The sequence below is a fragment of the Lissotriton helveticus genome, chromosome 8 (genome assembly GCF_964261635.1).
Source record: "Lissotriton helveticus chromosome 8, aLisHel1.1, whole genome shotgun sequence".
In the NCBI taxonomy this organism is placed as follows: Eukaryota; Metazoa; Chordata; class Amphibia; order Caudata; family Salamandridae; genus Lissotriton; species Lissotriton helveticus.
In genome coordinates, this window is record NC_136069.1 from 798,085,962 (window position 1) to 798,112,781 (window position 26,820).

General features: G+C 47.2%; 1 protein-coding gene across 1 annotated transcript in view; it reads left to right on the forward strand.

Moving 5' to 3' along the window:
- UBAC2 (UBA domain containing 2) overlaps nt 1–26,820 on the forward strand; it is an 811,088-nt gene that overhangs the window by 773,413 nt on the left and 10,855 nt on the right. The gene's annotated exons all lie outside the window — the stretch shown is intronic.

A 26,820-nucleotide genomic window follows, 5' to 3' on the forward strand; every position in this document is an offset into this window, starting at 1 on the left:
TGATGCCCGCCCCCTCAGACCTTAAAATAGCTGCTCACCGGTCATGACCTTACCGCCACAGGCCAGCATTGTTGAACGACGATCTGGCCTCCCCCATCCTAGCCCTAAACTTGGACTGACTTATTTAGCAAATCCCTCTAACCACGCCCAAAGATTATTAGACCACAGGACATTCCCTGCCTCAGTCAGGTGGACCCCGTCTCCCAGATAGAACTGCTTGCCCCAGATACACCCGTGTGGAATCGTCTGCAACCGGGGGGCTCGGAATAGTTTGTCCAACTGTGTGTTGATCCTCTTTACCGAGTGATTCAATGCCCAGACAGAGTCCCCCCCTCGCCACTACCATCGGGGGATAAGTTGCGACCATACTACTGTGCAGCCCGGGCACATCTTCGTGACCCACCCAGCAGTGGAGATAATCTCCTCTATCAAGATGCGCCTCCCTAGTCTGGCCAAATCATTCTCCCCCAGGTGAAGTATCACCACTGACGGGGACGGGCTGCTGCGCTAAGAGTCCCTGGAAGAAGCCCCTAAACTGGCTGAGGCACAGACCCCCCCTACCAAAAAAGGAAATATGGAACCCTTTCAGTGCAGCCCTTTTCATACGGTCTCCTGAAAGAAAAACATGTTTAGCACACCTCACATAAGAGTGGCCCACAATCCAAGTCACCAATTTCGTGTGTCCTTCTTGTTGCTTGTGCTGCGATGGTGTTGATCGTTCACGCACGCTGGCGAGTTCCTCCCCTGCGTCACAGGTTTGAGAAACTGCAAAAACCAGAAAGATACCAGGCGTGAGCACCGTCCTGTCACAACAAGTCTATTCGCACATATCGTTTGCAACACTCTGATGACCATCTCCCCAGTCTCTTTACACTCTCAACCGGGAGACCCCTCGCTACTGCTTCAGTTGCTGCCCCAATCCTAAATGAGTGAGTGCCAAATTCTCTGGGGTCAAAACCTGCCTGTCTGACTGTCAGCTCCAGGACTCGCCTAAACTGGTACCTGGTCAACGGCGTGCCGTCTGCGTGACACAACAGTGCCCCCCCCTGTCGTGCCCCCTGGATGCCTGTGGAAGTACTCCACATGTGAAACCGGGCAGCAAGGGTTGGCCCGTGCCCGGTGGAGCACTATGGTGTGACCCCGGGACTCCTGGTCAGTTTTTGACCTCTGAATTGTCACCCACATAGTATCCTCCCTGATCTTTACACAAGTCCGCTGCAGGCCGCCCATCTTGTCTCCTTTTGACCCTGCGACTAATTCACCAATTCTCAGAGCCCCATAGAAGGCCAGGGAAAACGCAGCTTTAAACAGAAGTACCTCCCACTCGGAGCTACAGACACTGTGGAGTGCACCCAATAAGGCTGTCAAGCGAGCTAGCCCAATGGGCCTTCTTCCATCTGGTGTGTGACCTTGTAGACGGCGCCAACCCTTCAACGCCTTGCGTACCATAAAGGTGTTAGTAGGGTCCCGCATGCCCTTAGCCTGCGCAAAAAAGGAAACCGCCGCCCTATGTCTACTCGCCGCCACCACTGAGCGCCCTTCCCTGTGCATTGATTCCAAGTAGGCCGCAAAGCTGTCCTCCTGCGCCCACCTAGCCTCCCATTCCAGCCCCAAGAAAGCCCGGTAAGACAAAAACGCCCCTTCGTAAGCTGTCTTGGTCCTGGGGGCTAGGCTAGCAACCACGAGGTCCTGTAGTCTGGGGCACCAATCTGCCAAAGTACTGCCGGGAAGTGGGCTGGCGAGGGGTCTGCTGCAGGAAGATGCTCCCTGAATACCTGCATTTTGAAGCGAGAAAGGGAATCAGCTGCATTGTTGAGGATACCTGGGACATGCTTAGCTCTGAAGACCACATTCCATTTTAAGCACTGTAACACAATCTCTTTTATCAGGCGGAGTATGAAGGGGCAGCGTGCCCCCTGTTGATTTATACATTCCACCACTGTCATGTTATCCGACCAAAACACCACTGATTGATTACACAGGTGTTCTGGCCAGACCTTCAAGGCCACCCATATTGGGAAGAGTTCCAGGAAGCCAATATTGGCGGTCAAACCCCACGCTTTCCATTCCTCCGGCCACCGCTGGGCGACCCATTTGGACCCTAGAATGGCGCCGAAGCCCACACCATCAGCAGCGTCAGTCCATAAACCCAACACTGCTGATGTAGCGGGGGGGACCGGGCCACACTATCCTGCCATTAAAATCCTCCAGGAATGCCATCCATATATGCATATCCTGGCGAACCTCAGATGACAGTCTCGTGTGGTGATGCTTCTCGCGTAGACCTCTCATAGCCTGCGCAATGGAGCGTGAAAACGGGCGTGCCATTGGGATAACCTGCAGCGCAAAATTCAGTTGCCCCACTACTTCCTGTAGCTGTTGCAAGGACACTTTGTCTTTGCGTAGGCATTGACAAAGCGCTGCTCTAAATCTAGACACTTTGTCCCTGGGCAACCTGAAGCATCCCTCCACCGAGTCAATCTCAATACCAAGGAACTCCAAGCAGGTGGACGGGCCGACCGTTTTCCCTGGAGCTAGCGGGACCCCAAAAGCACGCATGAGCACGCAAAATTCCTGCAATGCCCAGGCACACTCCTGAGAGCCCGCCGCACCCAAGAAAAGGAAATCATCCAGGTAATGCATGACCTGCTGGTGGCCCGTCGCCTGTCTCATGACCCACTCCAGAAACGAGCTAAACGTCTCGAAGTAGGCACATGAAATGGAACAGCCCATGGGCATGCATTTGTCCATGTAAAACTTGCCCTCGAAATTGAAACCTAGGAGGTGGTGGTCCAAAGGATGGACTGGGAGGAGGCGGAAAGCAGATTCTATGTCGGATTTTGTCATCAATGCCCCTGGCCCCAGAGCTCGCAATAAATCAACAGCCTGGTCAAATGAGGCATATTTTACGCTACAAATCCCCTCATCAATCGCATCATTCAAGGATGCTCCTCTTGGTGCCGACAGGTTGTGAATCAGTCTAAACTCGCCTCTCTCTTTTTTAGGTACTACTCCCAGCGGGGAACACACAAAATTGGGGACAGGCACCTCTAGGAAGGGGCCCGCTATCCTGCCCAGTGACAGTTCCTTGCTAATCTTTGCCCCCACCACTTCAGGGTTATGCTTTACTGACAGTTGGTTCCTGCAACGTGCGCTACCTGTGTACCCCCCCCCCCCCGCCGGGATCCTAAAACCATGTGAGAAACCTTCTTGGAGGAGAGTGGCCGCTGTATGGTCCGGGTATCTATTCAACCATGGGATCATTGCCAAAACGTCTATCGGTGTGGGAGGGCCCGAATCGTCTGCACTATTCTGGCTTCCCCCTCCCCCTCTGACCGTGGTTGCCTTGCTTGGACCTACAAGTTGTCTCGGGGTGGGATGGGTGACCACAGACTGCACATGCATGTCTAAATCTACAGGTGCCCTGGGCCCTTGTGCAGGAGCGCTTATTAAAGTCCCAGCATACCCCTTTTCTCTCCGACCCCCCCCCCCCTATTCTTTCCCGGGACCTCACTTCCTTGGGTTGACCGAAAGGGGTGTTGCGGTCTGGCGGAGAACACCCTGACTGCATTAGTGGCCTGGGATGGGGCTGTGTCCCCCGAGAACTGCTTATGCCAAGACATCGAATCTACTCTGTCCCATGCCAGTGATGAGTCAAATTCCTTAGCTTTTCTGAAATTCACATCATACTCCTTCCACGCATCCCCAGTGTATTGATCGCTCCACCCCACAATCCTGCTCTGGTAGCAAGCCATTGCTGCCTGCACATTAGGGGGGCGTTCGGCCGTAATAGCCGTAAGGACGGAAAAGGCCCTGATCCAATTCTTCAATGTCTTGTCTACCCTGAACCTGGAGCACTGTGCCCTCCATTCACTCGGATGCATCCATTCCTTCAATAACTTGGCCTGCTCCATCTCCCTATTGTCTAGTAACAATGAAAAAATGTAAACATATTTGCCCGCCCAAATCAACTCTTTAACCGCCTGTGACACATGTTGTGCCAAATTTTCACTCCTGGATGGCACTGAGCCGTCACCCAAGAGAGGCAGAGCCACCTCCTTACCATTGACGGGCGGCTGAACCGGTAAGCCCTCGTCTCCCTTCGGTTGAGCGGGACTGGAACCTGTAAGTGAAGAAGATGGCAGCGCAATATTGTCAGCCGCAGTTGCAGCTTTAATCTTTCCTACCAATTTTGCCGCTTCTGCTGCATGATCTGATGAGGCAGGAAATATGCCACCCTTTTGCAGCCAAGGTAGTAAGGCGGCTATTTGAGATACCAACTCAACCGGGACCGGGTCCAGGTTGCCCCCTGTCACAACTGGGACCTCAAGTGGCATGTCTGGTGGCACTGGCGCGATAGCCAAGGGAGCAGGGGTTGGCGGCACACTCGGGACTGCCGGCGTTACAACGAGCGGAGGGATAATCCCCGCCGGGGTGGGAGCCGGCGTCATGTCCGGCACCGGTGCCGCGGGCACAGGGCCAACTGGCAGAGGTGCCAGAGGAGCCGATACCACAGGTGCGGTTGTATTCGGGGCCGGTACTAGAGGCACGAGGGCTGGGGCATTGTACCTTGATTTTTTGGCCTTTGATTTCTTTGGTGGGGTAACAAAATCACCCCTTGGCAAGGGTGCAATTCTCTGCCGCGTGGCCCTGCCTGATGGGCCTGGTGGATCAGCAAACCTCTCATTCATGCGGGCTTCTAATTCATTCACTTTCCCCAGCCTCTTATTAATTTCACCCATCTCCCGCATCATGGCGTGCATCATAACCTCCATGCTAGGCCCTCTTTTACCACCCTTCTGCCCCGGCATGTTTTCACCCCCTGCCCTATACTCCTAGTGTTACAGTTCAGGTGACCGTGTGCTTTGTACCTTCACCTGCTGGAGGATGTACAGGGGGCTATGAGCACCATGCAACCGTAACCGCAACGCCCTGGCTTGCCCGGTTTGTCAGGGGTGAGTAAACTCTATTGTAGACCCACCCGGCGGCTACCAGAAGCAATGAAATGCAAGCCCCCCGCTCTCCTCTTACCGCTTCACTCCTGCGTCCTCGACAGCCGGTACTGGGTGTGTGGCCACGTCCGCCGTCCCCCCACTCCGAGCTCACCGCGTAGAAGCTGCTGTAGCTTTACTTGGGGACATACAATAGTGATTGCCTGTAATAGAAAAATTATTAATACCTGGCGATGGCTAACTCGAATAGTTGCTGGGAATCCACAAAAACACGCAGGGACCAAAATTAATTTCCCAAAAGGGATGGGGGATTGATCCAACCTTTATAAATCACCCCTCTGTTAAACCTGGTTGTAGCAGCCAACCAAATCCAAATGCCTACACCTGGCTATCCCTTTGGACTACCCCACAGTACATACGGCATAAAATAATTGTCCCTGAACGCAGTGTTCACCTCAGTCACCCCCAGGCGCTGCCTTAATTGCCCCTGCTTTTTCCCTCCCACAAGAAGAAAGGTCTCCGGGGACGCTTAATCAACCGGACCGCTAAGACAATGAGGCAAAGTCCCACAACTCACTCCCTACGTGTTAAAATTCCCAGCTTGTATTGTGGCTCGGCCTGCAGGTCGCTTTGCGGCCCTACCGATTGACTAACGTATGGTTACTGGCCGCAGGCAGAGCTGTTCGGCCTTGTCTGCACCCCGCCCCGACAATAGACCCGAATTTGAGTTCGCGGAACAACCCGCCGGGGACCGCCTGAAACGACGCCTCCTTCCGTGTCCGGCAGCGCTACTCCGCCTCGTAAGCCCCCCGCCCCGACAAAATACCTCAACTCAGGGGCCACGGAACACGCACGCCGACGTTTCTCCCCGTTACTCCCCAAGCCAACCTCCTCCGGACGTTCGCAAGACGATGGCCACGCAAAGTGAACGCCTCAGGTGCCGCCCTTCGTAGATGCCGTCCGCAACCTGGAAAAGAAAAACGACAAAATTAATGAAAAACAACAAGCCCAGAGCGCGGGGCACCACCGGTGTGGAGGGGGAGCGTCCAGGAAGCAAGGAGTCCCCTGGGCGCTCCCCAACCCTTTATTGACCCCTCAGCCCGCCCCCCCGAACCGGATGTCGCACAATGACATCCGGGTCGGGGAGGGCGCCGGCCAATCGGTGGCAGGGCGCGCCCCTGAGGACACGCCCCACCACCGAGAGGCTTTGTTGGAGGGGGGGGCGGTCGCCGCACCGCCATGCGTGCGGGGGGGCCAATGGCCCCCCCTTTTCAAACTTGTCAAAATGCACGAGTCTTCGGAATACGACGATTTGACGTCGGCGAAACAAAACAGTGACAATGTTTTTGTATAAACGACTTTTTCTCAATCGTATTTATTGGACTGTTGTATTATGATAAATTTACGTTTTCACACAGATAATATGAATGTGTACCAAAGCGACTGTTACTACAGCAGTATTAAGAAATACACGAGTCTGACAGTGGAGTAGCCTTTATGATGAAGTGTGACTCCCTCTTGTGGCTATATCAAGTACTGCAATATGAAAGAACTTTGTCTAATTTGTCTAAATTAGAGATGAGCACAACAGTTGTATATTAATGCAGTATATATTAAAAAATATTAATACTTGCCACTCAAACCATTCTTATAGATTCGGAGGCTTGGAATAGTTTGAATATTCACATTAGTAGGAATGTGATGGTTAATAGTTGTGTTAGTACTGTCATTGGTAGCAACTATTGGATGGTGCAAGCTGCAGTGGCCTCCTGGCAAGAGCCCTGTCCCTTATTTATTTTACAAATTAAGCACTGGGTATAGACAGGTAGGGAGTGTTGGATAGTGGATTAAAGAGCCATGAGGTGGATTCACGAATACGCAGCCTTGGTATGCCGTGCAGCGATATTTGATTGCACCGGCCACGGGCTTCTGACCAGAATTTTCGGGCACAGGCACTTACTGCTGTAGAAGATAAGCACTGGTTGTATGAGACAACATTGTTCTAAATTAATACTATTCAAGTATGTTAAATTTTTTTTAACCAAATCCTTGTTATTATTAGTAAGAAAAATATCTGTGGAAAAAATACTGTATCGACATGTTAAATCAAACCCCACTTAGGAAAGTTAGCCTTACTCTGAATGGTGCATGTATATCAATGAATGTATGGACTCTTTCACCAGATTGGCTTTTTGTACATCTTCATATGAATGTATGCTGATGTTGGTGCAGTACTGTTGCACCAGCCCTTCCTTGTCCTGCATACACCCCATAGGTCCTTCATTGCGTTCCGCGTCTCTAGATTGTCATACAAGAATACAAGGGTGGGGAGACGCTTTCTTATTGTTTTCTTTACAAAAGAGAACGTTTTAATGTGCTGAATATGTTATGGCTCACGTCCACATTAATATTTCCTCCACGAATGACCTTGCCCCAGCCCCTTCGCTTCAGCCATAGATGTGTGCAAGCAGTGCCCAGCAAACCACCATCTCTGTGTCCACCTGGTCATGATACTACCATTGCTTTGGCCAGAAGTTCATCTGAAGCAAAGAACACCACCACCTTTGATCTGGAAGATGGACAGTACCTTGCTGTGGGCATGCTTCCCATGTCCACCTAGATGCTCCCAAGGGGCACTTCAGCTGTGGAGAAGCGACACCTTAGAGCCAGGACAGGCATTTCAGGGTAGAGTAGTCATCTGTGTCTGTTCCTCCCCAACAACATTGAACCTAAGTAGGAGCCCAAGTAGACGAGACCTCAGGGGCCTCAGTGCTTGCACAAGAAGCCAATATAAAGCCCAGGACACTGCCATCTTGCACTTGAAAGGTCCAGAGACTCTCTTCCACAGATTCACATCACACACCTTCCAGCAGGACCTTTGCCTGTTGAATGATGACTGGCTGCTGCAGCCCATGTTCTACACCTTTTATAGGACTCCCTGCTACGCATGCACCGTACCACCTCACCTGGAGCAGAGGTGGGCAAGCCACTGAAAGCTCGGTTCAGATGTGGCCTTACAGACAGAGCTGTTGGCTTTAGTACTAAGAAACCAGGTTTGAGTCTGGGCTTCGGCTCAACATCCTGTGATTCTGGGCACATCACTTAATTTCCCTATGGCTATGAACAGTAACCTTTCGTAATGTTAATGGTTTTTCAGGTCGAGTTGGCGCTATATAAAAATCGCAGAAAAATGCACAACAGGTAAAAATAAAGCCTCAACATAAGGAAAGGCAGTTAGATACATTTAGTGGCTGAATGGTACAAAGTGAAACCAGAAAAACCGGGATAAACTGGGTGATTTTAGGCAAATATTTTCTTTCACCAAAACTCTTTTTCTTCATAAACCATACTTTTTGAAGTTTTGAAGAGACTTTATCATATTTCCCCAACATAGCGTTTTAAAAAAACAAAATTTAACTTTCAGCCGGGCTGCACAGAAGCCAACACTGTTGTACAGTATGGCTAAAAACAAATTGACAAAGCCAATAAATCTTGTATAGGTGAGACCTATTGGCTTTGCCAATGCTTGTTTTCATTGAGCGAGCACATCTACGCCATTGAACTAATTAAATATAGGTTTCTGTAACAATAAAAATAAGCACCCTCAGAATACAGCACCTGACATTTGACTTCAGTCTTTGAATGCCCAGCAAACGTGACAAGATAAGAACCAGATTTGCAGGTCTGTTCGTTACAGAAAACGAGTGCATGGAAGAATACTGTAAACACTGCTTTCGCATGGGGAGGTACGAAATCAAGTTGGAAAGCCTAAAGCAAATAAAGCCAGGAAATAGCAAGCCAAACAATTTGTGTTACAAACCACAAAGTCAATGGCACGCGACAGGTAGAATGGTGGGGCCGGGTTGGGGGGTGGAATTCGACATACGACCACAAGAGAAATTTAAGTAAATAATGAATTTTTCCTCGTGGTCATATGTTGAAACCCCCCCCCCCACCCAACCCTACCGCCCCATGGCTCTTACTTGCAAGGCCGCGGCTGCCCAGGTCAACTTTCTGAAACTCCACAAAAGGCACTTCAGCACAGAAAGACGACCCATTGCAAACTTGGCTGCCTTCCGTGGGTCAACCTTGAGTGGGCTTCGGAGTGCGAGCCGTAACTTGCCTTTTGGCAACATGCTCAGCAGTGGGCTTGACCAACACTATTCTGCTTAATACTAGTTTAACAATAAGCTGCTTCGCTGATGCAGCCGAAGAAGCAGAAGGTCGCAGTCTCAACAGAAAGAATTTCCAGCAGAAAGCCGGACCCCCCTCCCGGACACCCCGACCCACTTTTATCCCGGTGTCAGCTATCCCGAGATCAGGAATGCCACCTCTAGAAATAAAATCATCTTAATTGTAGAGTTCATCTCCTGCAGTAAAAGGAGTATTCTCAACAGGGGAAACATTATTAAGCTTTGCTCAGCCCTGGCTGGGCTGGATTAAAATAAGGGCAAATAACATTGAATCTTCACATTTAAATCTCCTGGGCTGAGCGAGGTCAATGAACGTACAGAAGTAATATTAGGTGATTAGGGGATAATTATACTGCGGCCCGCTATGCAGAAATATCCCACAATTTTTAGTGTCAAACAGCCGAAGGAGGGTATTGCCTCTACCCCACAATGACTTCAGGTCCCTCTCTTCTGCCGGTAAGGATTCCACGTCAGTACTTTTCAAAGACATGGGGTCTGTAGATCCATCTGTTACTGAGTCATATAGACTAACATTAAGAGCCCATGGGGCAGGAAGTGGAAGAAGGTGCACTTATAGTAAGACCGAGGCAACAGAATGGTCATGGCTTCCAGGTTCCACAAACAACGTACCTGGTCAGCAAAGAGAGACTTATTAACTTTCTTCTCTTGGAACATTGGAGGCTTGAATCTATCTGATGACAAAAAAGCTTCCATCAACCATCTTGTTGACTATGACATTGCCTACGGGATACTTGGGCTCTGACCCTGTTCCCAAGGCCTGACTTTCTGGAATTCCCCTCTCCTGCCACACCATACCATAATAGGGCACTACAAGTGCAATAGTTGTGCCGTATGTCCGCAGACAAAAGACTAAAAATTTGTAGAGATAAATAATAAGCAACGTAAACAATTGTGTTTCTCCAACTGCAACATTAACAATGTACTGTACTCCGTGACCTGCCCATGTGGTAAAACATATATTGGGCAGACGACACAAGCTATCAAGATGCGGATATTGCAGCATAAGTCGCGTATACGCTGCAAGACATTAGGAGCCCCTATGGTCCAACATTATATGGAACAGGGTCATGATGAGAATGAATTGAAATGGTCTATTTTGTTGGTGGTGAAAGCGCCCAATAAAACAGCATTGTAAAGTAACCTGAATTGTTTAGAGGCGCGTATGATAGAAAGATATCATACGTCAACGCAAGGACTGAATGACCGCGATGAGATTTGGGCGTTAATCTTATACTTTAAGATTTGCTCAAGACATTATAACAGGACATATGCAGGCATATTATCACCATACGGTATGGGGAGAGAGGTGTGATTGAGCCTGTGATTCAGAAGACAGGTTGTTCTATTTCATTATTTTTATTGTTTATGCTCTAGTCACCATGTATAATACACTGTCAATATGTGTACATTTGTATATAATATTATGTTTATTTGAGATGGGCTGAGATTGTTCAACCCCTTGTGTGGTTTGAGTAAGCGGGCAGGATTCAGAAGATAGGTTGGTCTGTTTTCATTATTTTTATTGTTTATGCTCTAGTCACCATGTATAATACGCTGCCAATATGTGTACATTTGTATATAATATATATGTTTATTTGAGGTGGGCTTAGATTGTTCAACTCCTTGTGTGGTTTGAGTAAGCTGGCATGATCTATTTGGATTTTTTGACTACCTAATCTTTTTTCACCAAACCGACAATGTTACTTTTTTCTATAAAAATAATTTTTGTAAGTGGATATTGGGGTGCCTCCTGAAGTATTGGTGAGGACTCTTTCGGTAGGTGTTATTATTTTCTGTGCCGTAGCACTTTTCCAAGATAGTGGGAGCCTTTGTGCTTGGTTGACTTGGGTACTAAAAAATAGTGGGCTTGGGAAAGATGGGGTTCGGTTCTGAGTTTATTACCTGGGTGCGTCTTTTATATGCGGCCCCGCTGGCCAGAGTTGTCGTAAATAATCGAAAATCCTCTGACTTTCCCCTCGGCAGGGGTACGAGACAGGGTTGTCCCCTGTCTCCGCTCCTTTTTGCCTTGGCCCTGGAGCCGCTCGCGGCTTGGGTTCGGTGGGACCGGTCGATTCGTGGCTTGCGCTGGACGCTGGAATGGTAGGACAAAATCTCACTGTATGCGGACGATATCTTGTTTTTTCTTACTAATCCGAGGGGATCACTAATATGTTTCCTAGATATGCTTGCTATTTTTGGGAGATACTCGGGCTTCGCCATTAATTGGTCAAAAACGATTCTTTTCATTCTCAGAGGGACTCCGCCGGAAATCCCGCATACTTGCCCGATACTGATTGAACCGGTAGGGTTTTAGTACCTCGGCATTTAGGTTACGCTTGACCCGAAACTACGTTTTGCTAACAACATGGGGCCCCCTCTGACTCGACTTAGGGGAGATGTGGCGCGCTGGAAGGCACTCCCGCTCTCCCTTCTGGGCAGAGCAGTGCTTTTTAAAATGTTGGCCCTTCCCCTGTTTTTGTATGCACTTCAAAATGTGATGGACCCGGTTCCGGCCTCCTACTTTAAAGACATAGAGACCGTGCAGAGGCCGATTCTGTAGGACGGTAAGCCCTGTATTGCGTTCACTAAACTCACTCTTCCTTGGTACGACGGAGGGATGGGACTACCAGACCTACAAAAATATTACTGGGCCTCGCAGTTGGCTGCGGTGAATCACTCTGTTTACGGTCCTCTTGGAGACCCGGGATACGCCATGGACCGCTGGCAAGTGCCAGGGGGCTACTTTACGAGAGCACTTTAAGCCAAGCCTGGTCGGTTCCCCCTGGCGGGACCCACGGCACATGCTGTTCAGGTGTGGCATGCGTCTAATAGACATCTGAAGTGGGAGGGGAGGCTTACACTCGCCACCCCATTGTGGAATTCGGAGATACTGGGAAGTCTATGGAAGTCTAAAGGCTTCAACAAATGGGACCGCATTGGGATCACACAGATTAAAGATGTCTGGGGAGGGGGCACGGTCCACACATTTCACTCTCTTCAGCAACAATACCACCTTCACGATCGTGAACAATATCGCTACCTTCAGATTAGCCATGCATTGCTCGCACATATTCCCAAAGACACGTTGCTTCCCGACGCCTCCCCCTTGAAGACCGGGTGTTGCACGGTCACCTCCCTGAAAAGACCATCTCTTTAATATACAGGAAACTCATAAATAATATGGAGGACCCGCTGGCACTTATAAAATCACACTGGTAATGATGATGGGCTGGAGTTTGATGATGAGGACTGGCAGAAGGCGGTTTCCTCTCCACGGGTGGTGGCGATACAGATGCGGCTCAGGTTGCTGCAATTAAAGATTTTACACAGGTCATATGTTACGGGCCGAGTCTGATCCGAATGGGTTGCTCGGAGGGTGGGGAGTGCAAGAGGGGATGCGGGGAACTTGGAACCTTCATGCATATTTTGTAGCACTGTACGGTGGTGCAGACGTACTGGGAGAGGATCCACGAGAAGATACGAGAGGTCCTGGGGGTAGAGTTAAGGCCGGAGGCCCGCAGGTGTATCCTTTATGTTTGGAAGCCCACAGATCTGAATGCATACAGAAAGCAGTGGGTGACATTGGCATGCATGATAGCTAAGCGTAATATTGCTCAGTTGTGGGGAGCAAGCCAGTCGCCCCGGGTAGAGAAATGGGCGGAAGATTTGGATTGGTGCATGTTTAGAGAACGCTCAGTGTATGCGGCTAGAGGGTGTCCTGCAAAGTGGGGGAAAGTTTGGGAGGCTTGGAATCATTACCGTGGGGATGTCGGTGTGCCCTCGATACGCCAAGATGATGTAGAAGTGCACAAGTCCCTTTGATCCATTTTCACTATTCTGGATTGTATCTTTTTGTTGTATGGAAAGTAACAATGAAACCTGTAACAGTTTGAACTGTCACCTGATGCTTCTTCTTTTTTTGTTGTTGTCTTAATAAAAAGAATCTTAAAAAAAATATATAGTGGGCAGTCCCCAGAAGTACCGTCCAGGACTCTATTGGGATATTTATATTACCAACATGGCCGATGCACTAATCCAGATAGTGGGTACCCCAGTCTAGTGATCACGATGGCTCTTAGTCCCATTTCTCTGTCACCGCCCATAACGGCGCAGTGCCGTGATGCAAGAGGAGAGAGTTCCCTATTATTATCCCACGCGTCTCTGCAATAAGTGTATGCACTATGGTGGCCACGTTAAACAGAGAAAATAGAAGCTTCGGCGAAGTGAGGAGATTTTTCCCTCGAACTACAGAGCAGACGAAGAACACTAAGTTACTAGATTCCCGCGCCAGGGGGGAGATGGTGTCGGGACCGCTGGATTCACCTATTATTCTGTGCATTGAATGTAGCTTAATTCGTTATCTTTATGCAGGGAAGTTGGTTCCGATTGGGATAGATGGAACATATGAATAGACGTGGATGGTGTTCCATCACATGAATACACGTGGATGGTGTTCCATCACACAGAGAGGGAGGTAAGCGCCTGCCCGTTTACAGTCACATGGACTGAACTTATTTTGGCGATGGGATAGGCACTTTTTGCACATGATTTCCTTACATTGTCCCTTTAAGGTAATTGTATCTCAAGCGCTGAGAGGTATATGTGGCGCTTCAAACCCTGTATCTTGGTCTTTTGGAAGATGTAAGTAATTGGTTTGTCTTTCCAGCATGCTTTGGTGCTTTTTCTTCTTTTTTGCTTGATCTCCCTTCATTGGATTGCAGCACTAGGGTTTCTATACCTAGTCTATATATTTCTTTTGGGGTCTAGTGATATTTGACCTATCTCTATTTCAAGTGCGGCACTTTTTAGCAGACACACACCACATAGTGGTAGCCAGTGCATGTTCTTGATTTTGGTAGCACTGGTGTTTGGACACTTGTTTGGTGAAATGGGCAGTCACTATTATCAGCTAGCGTTTTCCACACATATTAGAAGGTTGGAGTAATCTCGTTTTGTTGTGTTTTATTTTTGTTTAGTAATGTATAACCCTTGTCCTGAGGAGGCATAAGAAGAAAAGGCTGAAACGTGGTCATGTAAGCACTTCTAAGGAGTCATCATTGAAATTATAGTGATCTTTGGAATTGTGTGGTGTCACACTAGAGCTAGGATAGTCTACAAGCCTTAGGTGTTTCACCTTGACTAACTCTAAGTGGTTCGCCCAGACTTATTGGGGGGACACTAGTGAGAATATTATTCTAAGGTTACTGTCTTATGTATTACTGTTTCTGTTGATGTATAGAATGTTGTGGTATATGTCATTTTTTTGTCTTCATTGATTAGGTGCCATTGTTTATGTGTGTTACAAATATATTTTGATACATTCGCTCAGAATAATAATAACTGTGGAGAGGGTAATTAAATGTGCTCTACTCAAAAAGTGTTCTGTACTTTTTCCTTCATACCATTTTTTCTTGTATGAAAAAAAACACAATCCATCGGCAGCAGCCAACCCTCCAGAGGGACCTTGAGCTATCTCAAAAGCTGCTTGGCCGTTCATCCGATTATAATTGAGGCTATTTTCGTGAAAGTGTGACTTACTTGGGCAAAAGCCCGTGGTAACACCCATTTGTTAATTGGCAGCATCTACGTGCACCCTGGTACAATGAATTGTGGAGAAGAACCATCAACCTCCTCTTGTTGACTCTAAGTTACTTAAAATTGGATCATGAAAGTGCAATGTGGCTTATTGCTTCTGACTTTAACGCTAATCGCTTTCACATCGGTGCCAGCCCTTGTTGTCAGGACATGGATAACCGCTATTGGAATATTCCTTCACAAGTGATGCAATCCCAAAGGAAGGACGTGCACGGTATTCGCATGGACAAAGCACCAAAAGATTCAAGGCTGCTTATGTTGAATGGTTGAGGGACAAACAATCAACGACTGCTTATATCCACATCTCCCCATATAGACATGCTAGGTTGGATGCTATGTGGGTCTCTAGCACACATTTTCACATGATCAGAGATGTCAATGTGCTATCTATTCTTGTGAGTTTCCACACCAGTGGAAGTGTGCTGTGAATATACAACTGTTATTCCAAACAATAGTTCAGGAGATATAATTCAACACATTAGTAGGGAAAAATTCCCTGAAAACAGAAATTTGATTTAAGAATACAAAGGGAAAGAAAAAGAATAAAAGAAAGAAAAAAGAAATCAAAAAGCAAAAGGGAGTGAGAACAACAAGGGACCAAATAGTGTTTATCAAAATGAGTGCAATAGAATGGAATCAACAAAGTAGTGAAAGAAAATATATATCAAAACAATTTTTTATTATTTTTATCAAAAATAATCCGCTCATATGTGAATTGTTGGTTATAAAAATACTTTACATTAATAGAAAAAAACAAACAAGTGGCGAACACAATTTCAGTTCGGAATAGAAGGGTTTCAACATAAACATCAAATCATGAGCCCTCTAAAATTTCAATGCCACAGGTGTGTCGACGGCGTTTCAACCACAGTGAAAACTTGCGGTCATCATCAGGACAGATAGAATGTAGGAGCGTGAGCAATTCTAATAGATAGTTCGAAGCTGCGACAAAGTAACCACAATCAATGTAGGTGTTCTTCGTCCGTATCAAAGAGGAAATTATTGGTCGTCGAGTATAAAACAGGTCAAAACCCAAAATTGGTCCTGCCGATAAAAACTCAATCGTATAAAAGGCTGTAGGATAAGACAGCTGGCCTTGAAATGTGTGCACATGCACTTAATCCACATGAATTCTTAATCAAATAGCATGTCCGGCGAAAAGTTTAGGAGACAGCTAACTTATCTTCCCCTTCTTAACCTAATTGTTGCACAAAATAACCTAGAACCAGATTAAAAAGTGAAAAGTGACCGATTCATACCATCGATTAGGACAACAGCTGGCTGATGCAGTTTGGACTTCTTTGCAGCACAGGATCAATCGGAAGATTAGCCATTTGAGAGAGGGCTGGACGTGATATGTACCCTGCTAGCCACCACCAATGTCCTCATCAGGTCAGGTGGGATGTTTATCAAGGTTTTGCTATAGAAATCCGACAGTTGAAAATGCAACCAAATAAGGCTTCAAAGTCCGTTGTAACACCAGCAGGAACCTCCACTTCAAACAAGAAGCCATTAAAAAACTCCGATCCAGATCCAGAAAGAAACTATCGGAGAAGAAGTGGTAAGATAATGAAAGAAAGTGGGCCAGGATACATAAGGTCATTAAGTCCAAGGTTCCTCATAAGATTTGGTGCAATATAAATGAGGCCTTGGTAGTAAATCGCGACCCGCCACTAGTAATATCTCAGCAGCAGGCTGGTCTAAGCATATTGAGAACCTCTATGTTGACAGCAGCCCAAGCAGCCCCCCACCCCCCTACGACTAGAGAATCTCAGCACCAGCACAGGGGATCGGGCCGGAGTAAAACTTTTAAAGACAAGGCGAGTCAAAAAAGCGATCCGGTAAATAAAACAAAGCGGAGCACCCGGCCCCAATGGGCTTGCAGCTTCCTTTTTTAAACATACCCCCAATAAGTGGATTACAATTTTAACTCCCCTTTATAATAGCTGCCACCTTGGAAACTGTATCCCAGATGGTTGAAGGGGGTCATTACTAGTACCGATCAATAAAGAGGGAGATCGTAATTTGCCAGAAGATTTTAGACTTATTGCACTTCTTGATGTGGATGGGACATGTTTTTCCCGGATTCTTTATCAAGAGCTGGAAAAGTGGGCTCTTGACAGTCAATTAATTCCTCACTATCAGACCCGTTTTCAAAACAGCTGCAGTATTGAAAATAACCTATTTTTTCTAATATTGATCGACAAACCCATGGCAAAAAATGGGAGGCTGCTACGTGCATCCTATGTAGACTTTACCACCACTTTTGACAGTGTTATAATAGGTACCCTGTGGTCTAAACTGCAGAAATGGGGCATCCCATTAGCCCTTCTGAAGCTGATAATTGTTTGGCACACTGACACCTGGGTTGACGTTAAAGTTTCCTCCACTTGGGCAACCTCTGAAAAGATCTTTATCAACAAAGGCTGGAAGCAAGGTTGCACCCTTGCCCTCCTTTTGTTTAATTTGTACTGGCTAATCTTACTCCATCCCTGGACTAAGCAAAAGCATTTCCGCCTAACTTTGTCTGCCAAAAAATTACAATCTTATTATATGCTGACGACTCAGTCCTCTTAGATCAAACGCTTATGGACGTGCAAAGAGCTCTGTAAGCATTCGACCAATACTGCAGAGCAAACAGAATTCAAATCTGTCTATCAATGACTAGGGGGTGAGTGTTTGAACAGTTCCAGTGCTCCGTCCATCATCTTGTTGTGTTTGCTGTGTTCACTCATAGTGGTCAGGGGTATGCCCTGACGTGGGTTCCTATGCTCGCTATACCACAGGATTGAAGCTAGCCTGGCTGATGAGGGGTGAAACCCAGAAACCAGTCCCAGGATGCTTGTTTCCAGTCCAGGGAGGCACTGGCCTGGCATTTCATGCTGGACTGTTCCCATGGGGAGTAGATTTAAGACTGATTTACTTATGGCTGGTTCCAAACTGGGGTGGCATGGTGAGCAAAAGAACAATGGATTCAACCCAGATCGCTTGACTGGGGTTGAGTGTTTGAAATGTTTTCGCACTCCGTCCATCATCTTGTTGTCTTTGCTATGTTCACTCTAAATAGCCAAGGGTATGCCCAGACGTGGATCCCTTGCTCACTGTGCTACTGGATTCAAGCTAGCATGGCTGATGAGGGGGTAAAATACATTTTTTGGTTTGATTAACAAGTAGGCCTGATAGTTTCCCTCAATTTATCATGGCAACGGACCGCACCCTGTGCCCCAATAAGGGCGTTAGACAGGTACAGAAGGAGGTCATCTGCATAACAAACGAGATAATATGTTTATGGCCATCACTTTTATATCACTACCTCTACCCTCCTTCCAAAATAACTCTCAATGGCCAGGGCGAAGAGTAGGGGATATAGCGGGCAGCCCTGTTTAGTACCCCGGAATATATCATACGTGGTGGAGATCGTGGAGCCAGTCTTGACCCGGCCGTCAGTTCAGAATAAAGTAGGGTAGCCCATTTAATCCAGTCCTCCCCATTCCCATCTTGTGCATGATCTTCAACAGGAAGTTCCACTGTATCGAGTTAAATGACTTCTCCAGGTCCACCTACATGAGCATCACCTCCAGCAAAGCCCGTACCTCTGGGTGGTAGAGAACTTCGTACCACCTCCTGAAGTTGAGGGAGGTACTATGGTTCGGTTTCTATAGACTAGAACCAGCATATGGGGGAGCAGGCTACATGCTAGCATTTTACTTATGATCTTGAAGTCCATGTTGAGCATGGACAGTGGGCAAAATGCAGAGGTGGGTGCACCTGAGACCTTAGTTTTAGAGAAGGGGATTACAGGAGCACTCCTCGTGGTGTTGGGTAGAAGGTCTGCCTTCATGGATTCAGCATAGAGTGCCTCCAGTTTTGGGGCTAGGGCGCCTGTGAAAGCAGAGTAAAATTCCAAAGGGAGCCCGTTGAGGCTCGAAGTCTTACCAGTGGCCATTTCCTTAATGGCGTGTCCCCCAATAGTCTCCCGTGCCCTATGTGGTGAAGGGGCAGACAGTCGAGGACCATATCTTGCAAGTTTCCGACAGTGCCTCTGGGCAGCAATAGAGTGCCTTGTAGTAATTTTGAAACTCATTGTTGATGGCCCCAGGGAATAGATGTGTGTCCCTGTATCAGATGTTAGGTGTGTAATGGGTGTGCCTCGTAGTTCAGGGCAAATGAGCCACGCCAGTAGGCCTCCCAGATTTACCCTCTTCGTTGTGGGCTCTAGCTATGCAGTTTTGATAATCGTGGCATCTCAATCATTCTAGGACAGTATTATAGCGTTCTTTTGCTTCCAATAGCTTTCGATGAGTACCGGGTTTAATCCTAAGCTATTGTCCAGGGTATGATGGGTGACATCTAGCTTGTGTAGTTCCTCATTAAGTTCTCTACAAATACCTACTAACTGGTCCATGCAGTGGCCACGGACTACAGCCTTGAAGGCCTCCCATTCTATAAGGGCAGACAACGCTGAGCCTTGAATATTAGTGAAATATTCTGCAGTGGCGGTGTGTGGTGACTTCCTATAGCAGACGTAGCCCAATGCTGGATGGAGCCGCTGCAATTTATAGAGATATGTGATGTATCCCTCCCAACGCTACTCAGTACAAGTGTTGGGCATACACATTTTTTTTACAGATTGTCCTCACACACCACCTGGTGTCATGCTTCATCATAGGACAATCCTAGCTCTCCAAAACCTCTGTTTGATGGAGAGCGGGCATACACCTGTAGTCAGGGAGGCACTTCTAATTAAGAATGGATCTGTGATATGTGTTAAAAACCAATGTGCCATCCTAAAACGGTTTATTCACTAGACATGACACTTGGTGATTAAAATCAATTGTGGAGCTAAGAGAAATTAGTGCTCCATCTCCACTGTTACAGTCAACATGTTTCTGCCTTGTGGCTCAATTGAGTCTGTGGCTTTCATCAGGACGGGCATATGGAATCTTAATTAGGCAATGTGCTTTGCCTCCAAACTAGAGTGACCTGCGCCTACCTCTTAACCAATCTCGCTTTCCAATACCCCAATGATGGGTTTTCTGCACCCCATGGAAGAAGGGCACAGGGACCCCTGTAGTCACACTTTCGTCAAGGTGTATCCCTTCCATCAAGCCTAGATGCGTCTGCTCCAGGGCAAAAGTCCTATAAAAATAAGTGGGGGGACTGACCGAGTAAGACAATATGCAAATGACCTCATGACGTCACGACGTAGCACTATAAAAGAAATAAATAGTGCTATTTAAATTATTTGTGTAAATACTGGGACAGACTAACCCATCTGACAGTCTTACAGTGTCTGCATTTATATACAGGGTCAGAACCAGGGGTGGGGGAATTATATCGCCCGACGCCCGAACCAATTAGAATTTTATGAAGGGCAAGAAGATTTATTGTCTTTTGTGTCCGAGGGACAAGTAGACATTAAATCACAAAGAAGAAATGAGCTGTGGGCGCTCTCGGGCTCACAGGCAATTGAAATGCTGTCAAAGCCTTTGACTGGCTGGAGGCCCATGACTGGGCTCGATCTAGTCACTGATTGGCTGGGGGATCTTACGCTAGACGTAAGTGTTCTAGCGTGAGTTCCACACTGGTGCAGCCCACCTGCTCTTGGAATTGAGCTGCTGAACTTGAAAGGGCGGGCGCCGAGACACGAAACACTTTTGCGTCTATCTGAGTCTCAGCGCTGCGGGCCGGTTGACCTTGTGGTCTCTCCATGACTAATTGCTGCAGGGCTCAATCGCCCTGTCTACTGGGATCCGTCCTGGGCAGTCCCCTCATCTTTGGTGCGCTGCGAGGCACTGCCTGGAATCTGGAGCGGAAAGTCGCCGTCTCTGACACAGTGAATGCTTCACCAGCAGGCGAGTCAATCTAATAATGCGTTTTGCAGAAACGTATGTTAACTTTTATGCTGCATAGAATGGACTGGGATCAGGGGGCGTGGGGACAGAGTCAAATGTGTGGCATGTTAATTTACAGTAAGGCGGGAACTTTTCCACTGCTATCGGCTGATCAGTGAGGCGCCTATTGCAACACAACCAGTGCAGGGTTAATAATGAGTGAAAACACCATGAATGGAGTCTCACTATTTAGAGACATTGACCTTTACTTTGTCAGTCTTCTTTCATGGATGAGGTCGCATTCGGGGGCACGGAGTTAACGATTATACTTTAACGCCTGGCAGTCTTACCGAAAAGGCATCCTTGCAAGATTAAGGGTGCGCTGAAAATAGAAACATTTTTTAACTGCATCTTTTTCCTGGTGTTAAACAATAAAGCTACATTTTAATAAAAGAAAGGCCACATAATGAAGCAGGCAGGAAGTATTTTTGCGTTCCAGGCAATGTTATGTGTGCAGGGTATTTCACAGAGCTCACTGAAACGTGGGCCACTCTTGAAGTCTCAAACATCGCGATGTCTGTGCCAATTTTACAGGCTCATTCCTGTTAGCCTGTACCTCTATTTTGGTTGCATTTCCCGTCTCCTGTACCTACTGAAAACCACCCCCACCGTGCAAACTGCTCTGGCAGTGTGTACTAAATAAACAGAGCCACTGTAATGAAGCAGCAGAGAAGGTCTAAATTATGCGCAGGGTTGATTAAATTATGTGGCCACGAAAAATTAGAATTATGTAGCAGAAGGCAGCACATTTTTGTTTATCGTATCCTTTTTTTTTTTTACATCAGTATAGGTTAAGCCTGTCAGTATAAATGTCTTGCCTTATTACTTTCAGATTAACACCCAAATTCACCAATAGCAATGTAAAAGTGACCAGTCACTACTTGTGATGGGCTTTAGTCTGTGTGGCAGGATTGGTTACCCTCTTTTTAGAAACTTTTCATCTGTTTGAGCTAGAATCAACATTTTTGTTAAAATATGCAGTTTAGGCAGCATGATTATGTGGCAAATTACGAGGAAAGCGTCTCCGCTGTAGAATCTCATTATTAGTGACTCTGTTATAAATCACGCACATACACAGGACCTGCCACCATTGGGGGACCATCTGTCATTTGAAACGATGTAAAATGGCAAAAATTGCAGAACCGAGTTCAATATCAAGCAGAAACATCAGAATTTACACAATCAGGTTTTATTGACAACTGCGCGAAATTATACAATATTCCCACCTTAATTTCATGCAACCGCTGTATTGTTGCATTTTTGTTGCACAGTTACGTCGGCAGTAAAAATAAGCCCATACCAGATCCAAGGAAAAGTGGCACTGCCACCTGTGTGAGTATTCGTCCAATGTAGACATAAAGGCTTGTTTTTCTTTCCCTACATGATTTGACAAGGAGTGTTTTTCCGGTATGCCTGCCTTTGTGCCTTCTTTATGCATGTACCCATTTCGAAATATCCAAGCATCATTCCTTAGACTATCAGAATGCTCAGCTTCTGAAAAAAAAAACTGATTGCACACGTTGCTGCAACGTTAAAACCTTATCTTTCACCAGGCTTACCAATACTCGTATATCAGCATCCGGCAACAGAATTACAGGATTTTCGAAGAAGATAACGAGCACATCTGGGTGGGCAGTGGAGGGGCTGGGGACATTGGAAGGAGAGAGACAAGTGGCAGAGAACTCGGATTTTAAAGAAAAAATACTTCACAAATCTAAGTGAGACAAACGTGCACATCTATTGTGGAGCTGCACCTATTCATGTTTGGGGAGCTTACTCTTCTGGTGCTAGTACTATACCACTACTGTGCACAAGAAACCCCTGCTTCTACTGTCTGTGCTGCATATGCTCCTTGTGTGGGAGAAGAACATGGAGATTTATCAGTGAGTGCACAGTAGTATAATCACGCCTCACCTGCCCAGGAATGTAAAAGGAGAGATTGATTTAACTGCCCAGTACTGCCTCTTGTGTATTTGTACTTGTGGATACTGCCTCAGTGAACCACATCACCTCTGTCAAGCAATTTTGGCTGTCCCATGAATAGTTCATAAGCTTCGCCAAAAAGTGTGGTTATTCCTTTCCACACGTTTATCAGATCATGTTCACATGTGAGTATTTTTGAAGCTGGACAGCAATGAGTTGGCCCTAGGATGGAGAACACCCTTCTGTCCTACAAGTTCATATTCCGACACAGACTAGTAATTTACTACATTAATTGAAGTATACTTTGCATAGACTGTCTTTAGGTACTCCTTCTCTGCAATTGAAATTGTCACATGCACACTGGTTGATAATTGGCTGCAGTGCACACTGACACGTCCACCCACATACTGTACAACCTGCCAGTACAACAGTTGCATTTAAGGATGCATGACCATGCACTGCATAATTGGATTGCGCTTGAAATAATGTTGCACATTATCTTGCACTGATTACAGTGCAGGTTCTTGCCGTGCAGACCCACCTTAGTGATTTATGGAATAGGTGGGGCAAGTAGATATTTTCCCAGGACAAGTAGATTTCTGTAAAATTTTGTCCATTGGCCAAGTAGATTTTTGACAAATTTCCACACCCCAGAACAAAGGCAAAAGCATGCCTCTCTTAAGTACCTGTGAAGAGAAGGCAAGCTGTGTGCCTTTGTTTCCCTCTGTGGGATTTACATTTAAATGCAAGGTTCCAGGCGGCCCCCAGTCAGCATATACAAACAAAAGGAGGCCGGATGACCCCTTAACTTCGGCCCAGCTGGAGGTGAAAAAAGGCTCCTGCAAGTTGCTGCTGGGAATGGAAAGCAGGCAACGTGCAGGTGCTACTGAACGTGTCCCGGTGTCTGAAAATTACACCGGAACAAGTTAAGCATATTTCAGTGGGGCCAACTTCTTGGCAGGGGAGACGGCGCCCACCCTGTAAAAAGAGTGGGGGGATGCGGTGTACCTGCGTGTACCCCCACTCAAGCCCTTGTCTGCTCTTTTCTCCCGATGTGTGAGACGCATCTAGGCTAGCCAGAACAGTGGTGATGGGGTGTGTGAGGACAATCCGTTACATTTTTTTGTAACACTGTTACCTGCTGCCGTCCGCTGTTTTGCCGCCACTGCTGATTCCTTTGGACGACACCGGCACAAGGGTACTACATTATCCATCATTTCTTGCGGCGTGCACGCCGCACATCGTCTTTGAAGCGCCAGGAGGTGCTTAAAAAGGGGAGCCCAATACTGTTACCTGCTGCCATCCGCTGTTTTGCCGCCACTGCTGATTCCTTTGGACGACACCGGCACAAGGGGACTACATATTATAAGGGGGCCAGGGCTCCCCCAGCGCGGGACACACACGGGCCAAGAGTGGGCCAGTCTGCGCCCGTCCGAGGCAGGAAGAGGCTCGGCTGGGCCACTCCCTTGACATCGCACGCTCCACGCTGGACTTCAGCAATTAAACAAGGTACCGAACTGTATTTGGGTGGGGGTTTACCCGTCATTGCTTACTAGTGCCCAGAAGTTATCTAACATAATGAGCAAATGTAAGGCCACAGGCCCACCAGTAGGGGTGGGGGTTTGCAGGGACCCTGGACTCTTTTTGACAAGAGCAGAGTCGCTCTTGACCCACCAGATCCAGCTGACAGAGAGAAGACTCTCGCTTGATACCCTTTTAGCCCATAAACGGTCTTCAATGGGAGGCATAGCTATGGCCAAATCGACTACAGGCGCGCCGCAGTCTGTGGATAATCTATGTACCATCATCTCGGCCCTGGACACTAACGGGAATGCAGTTTTACCACCAGCGGGATCGAAATTGCACAGATTCACATTGTCAATCCGGCCCAGAAGCCCCTAGGGGACGGGAACTCTGACCATTCACCCATACTGATTGAAGAAATAGCAAGCCCGCCCACAGTGCATATGGAAATTAAATCTGTCAGTGATGAGGCTATCACCCGGTCAAAAAAGGCCACCAGGGATGGTGCGATAAGCCTATCGAAATCTGTGACAGCAAGCACCGATGAGCTGCCTGCAAAGCGCACAAGAGGGGGAGCCGCACAAAAACAGAAGCCCAAGCCTAAGCCCAGATCTAAACATCAAACAAATAGGTTTTCTGTTAGGCGGACATTAGAACCTAATAAGGGATTGGCCGGGATCTGTGTTCCAGATTATGAAAATCGCACAGCAGTGGAGGCTAGGGAGGATCCCGAGATCTGTACACGATAGGAGACTATGATGACTACTCTTATGGGACCCCTTTTATGTAAACTAGAGGCAATACAAAAAAGACTGCTGCTTCTCCAGAACTCTGATAATGTATTAACCAATACAGGGGCATGTAGATGTTCATGTGTTTCTGGGGGGGGGGGGGGGCAGAAGTCATTAATGTGCAAGCCCCATCTATCAATGAGATGGTGCAGAGGGTAAAGGGGGTCAATGATCAGGTACTAGTGGAATTTGGGGGGCTAATAGTAACCAACGTGTGTGTCTTGAAACATCGAGACCAAACCCAAGTTCTGGGAAAGGGGGGTCAGGGGATTCTAGGACTGTGACCCCAGGTAATCCTCCAAATCAGTCAGTGGACACCTCTAGATCAGGAAGGGGTAATAATGTGCAGCAGCAAGCAAAATAGAGGGTCTCACAATTGGCGCAGAGTACCTCTGGTTTACCTGTTCTAGACCTTCCCCCTGCCTCAATCCCGTATACAGTTGTTCTAACAGGCGTCCCAGCTTATACCAACCGAAGGGAGAAACCCACGACACAACTGATCAATAAGGTGGCGCATTGGATGTGTAGAAACGTGGGGTTCAATATTAGAGACCATAGACACATCTTGATGGAAAGGAGGGTATCCTGGGTCGGCGGTACAAGGAAAGTATTCCCAGGGGACTGTGTGATTGTGACACTTAGGTTCCCCGAACTTGTGTGAAAGACCCTTTCCCAGAGTAGAGGGCCTTATTTAGCCAATGCGGACTCAAGCATTAAAATGCTTCCGCTGGGTTTTTTCCACAGACACTCGGTCAACCCTAACATGCGTCACGGATATGTGGGCCGACAGGAGGGTGATCTTTGGCAGGCTAATATAGTGCCGATAAGTAACACCTTTGCACCACTTAGAGATCTGGATGACATTGATTGACTAAATCTGGTGGGGGAAGCAGACACCGCTTATAACAGCTGGGTGCTCAATACTCACCAAAGATGGAGGGGAGGAGAGCTCAGCTTTGGGGCAGTTGAAGACCAAGACACCTGTGAACCTCAGATGGTAAACGCCCACGAGGCTAGGGGCATAAGTAAGCCAACCCCCAGGTAACTGTCAGCAGAAATAGGCTAATTGGGAAAGATATAAAAATGGTCTCCTGGAATATAGCAGGCATGTCTTCTAAATTTAAGGACCAGCAATGGCTACTCTATATACGGGAGTTTCAGGTAATCTGTTTACAAGAAACCTGGGAACCAGTTAATAACAACTTTTTTTTAGAAGGATATAAAACCTTCTTTTGCCCGGCGCATAAGGCCTTGTCAGGTGGGGCCAGGGGAGGGTTGGTTATTTACGTAGATCTTACATTGCAGGGAAGATGGCTAGATCTAGCTTGGGGCTCGGAAGTTGTGCAGGGGACATTTTTAATAAATGTTACAGGTTACTTTTTATAAACTTTTATAATGTTAATTCAAATGAACAGGGGTCTGCAATTCTGCATGAATTGAATACAAGAATTAGTCAGTCACAGGTTCATGGCCAGATGGCTCCTCTGCTGGTTTTAGCAGGCGATTTTAATTGTCACTTGCGCCCAAATCTGAGCGTATTGCTTGGGGATTGGACGTGTACTCTACAGAACGGTCCACATCTGGAACACACAAAGGAGGGAAAGGAACTTAGTGGCCTTTTAAATATATATGCATTAACACACACAATGGATCTGGTTACTACTAAGCAGGACAAAACGGTTTACCCCACATTCAAAGGTAGAGTCTGTGCCTCATTTATTGATTAGATTTTTGTCTCTGCATCACTCAGAAATTGTGTGACTTGGTTTAGTTTTGATTGTAGCGCATTTAGTGACCATAATTCTCTTGCCTTCACACTTGCTAATTTATGCCAAGACCAGATACCCCTTGGAGTGGGGAGGGGGGTGGTCAGGGCTACGGATCAAGGTAGGAGGTTGTGTTGGACACAGGTTGATGGCGAGGCTTT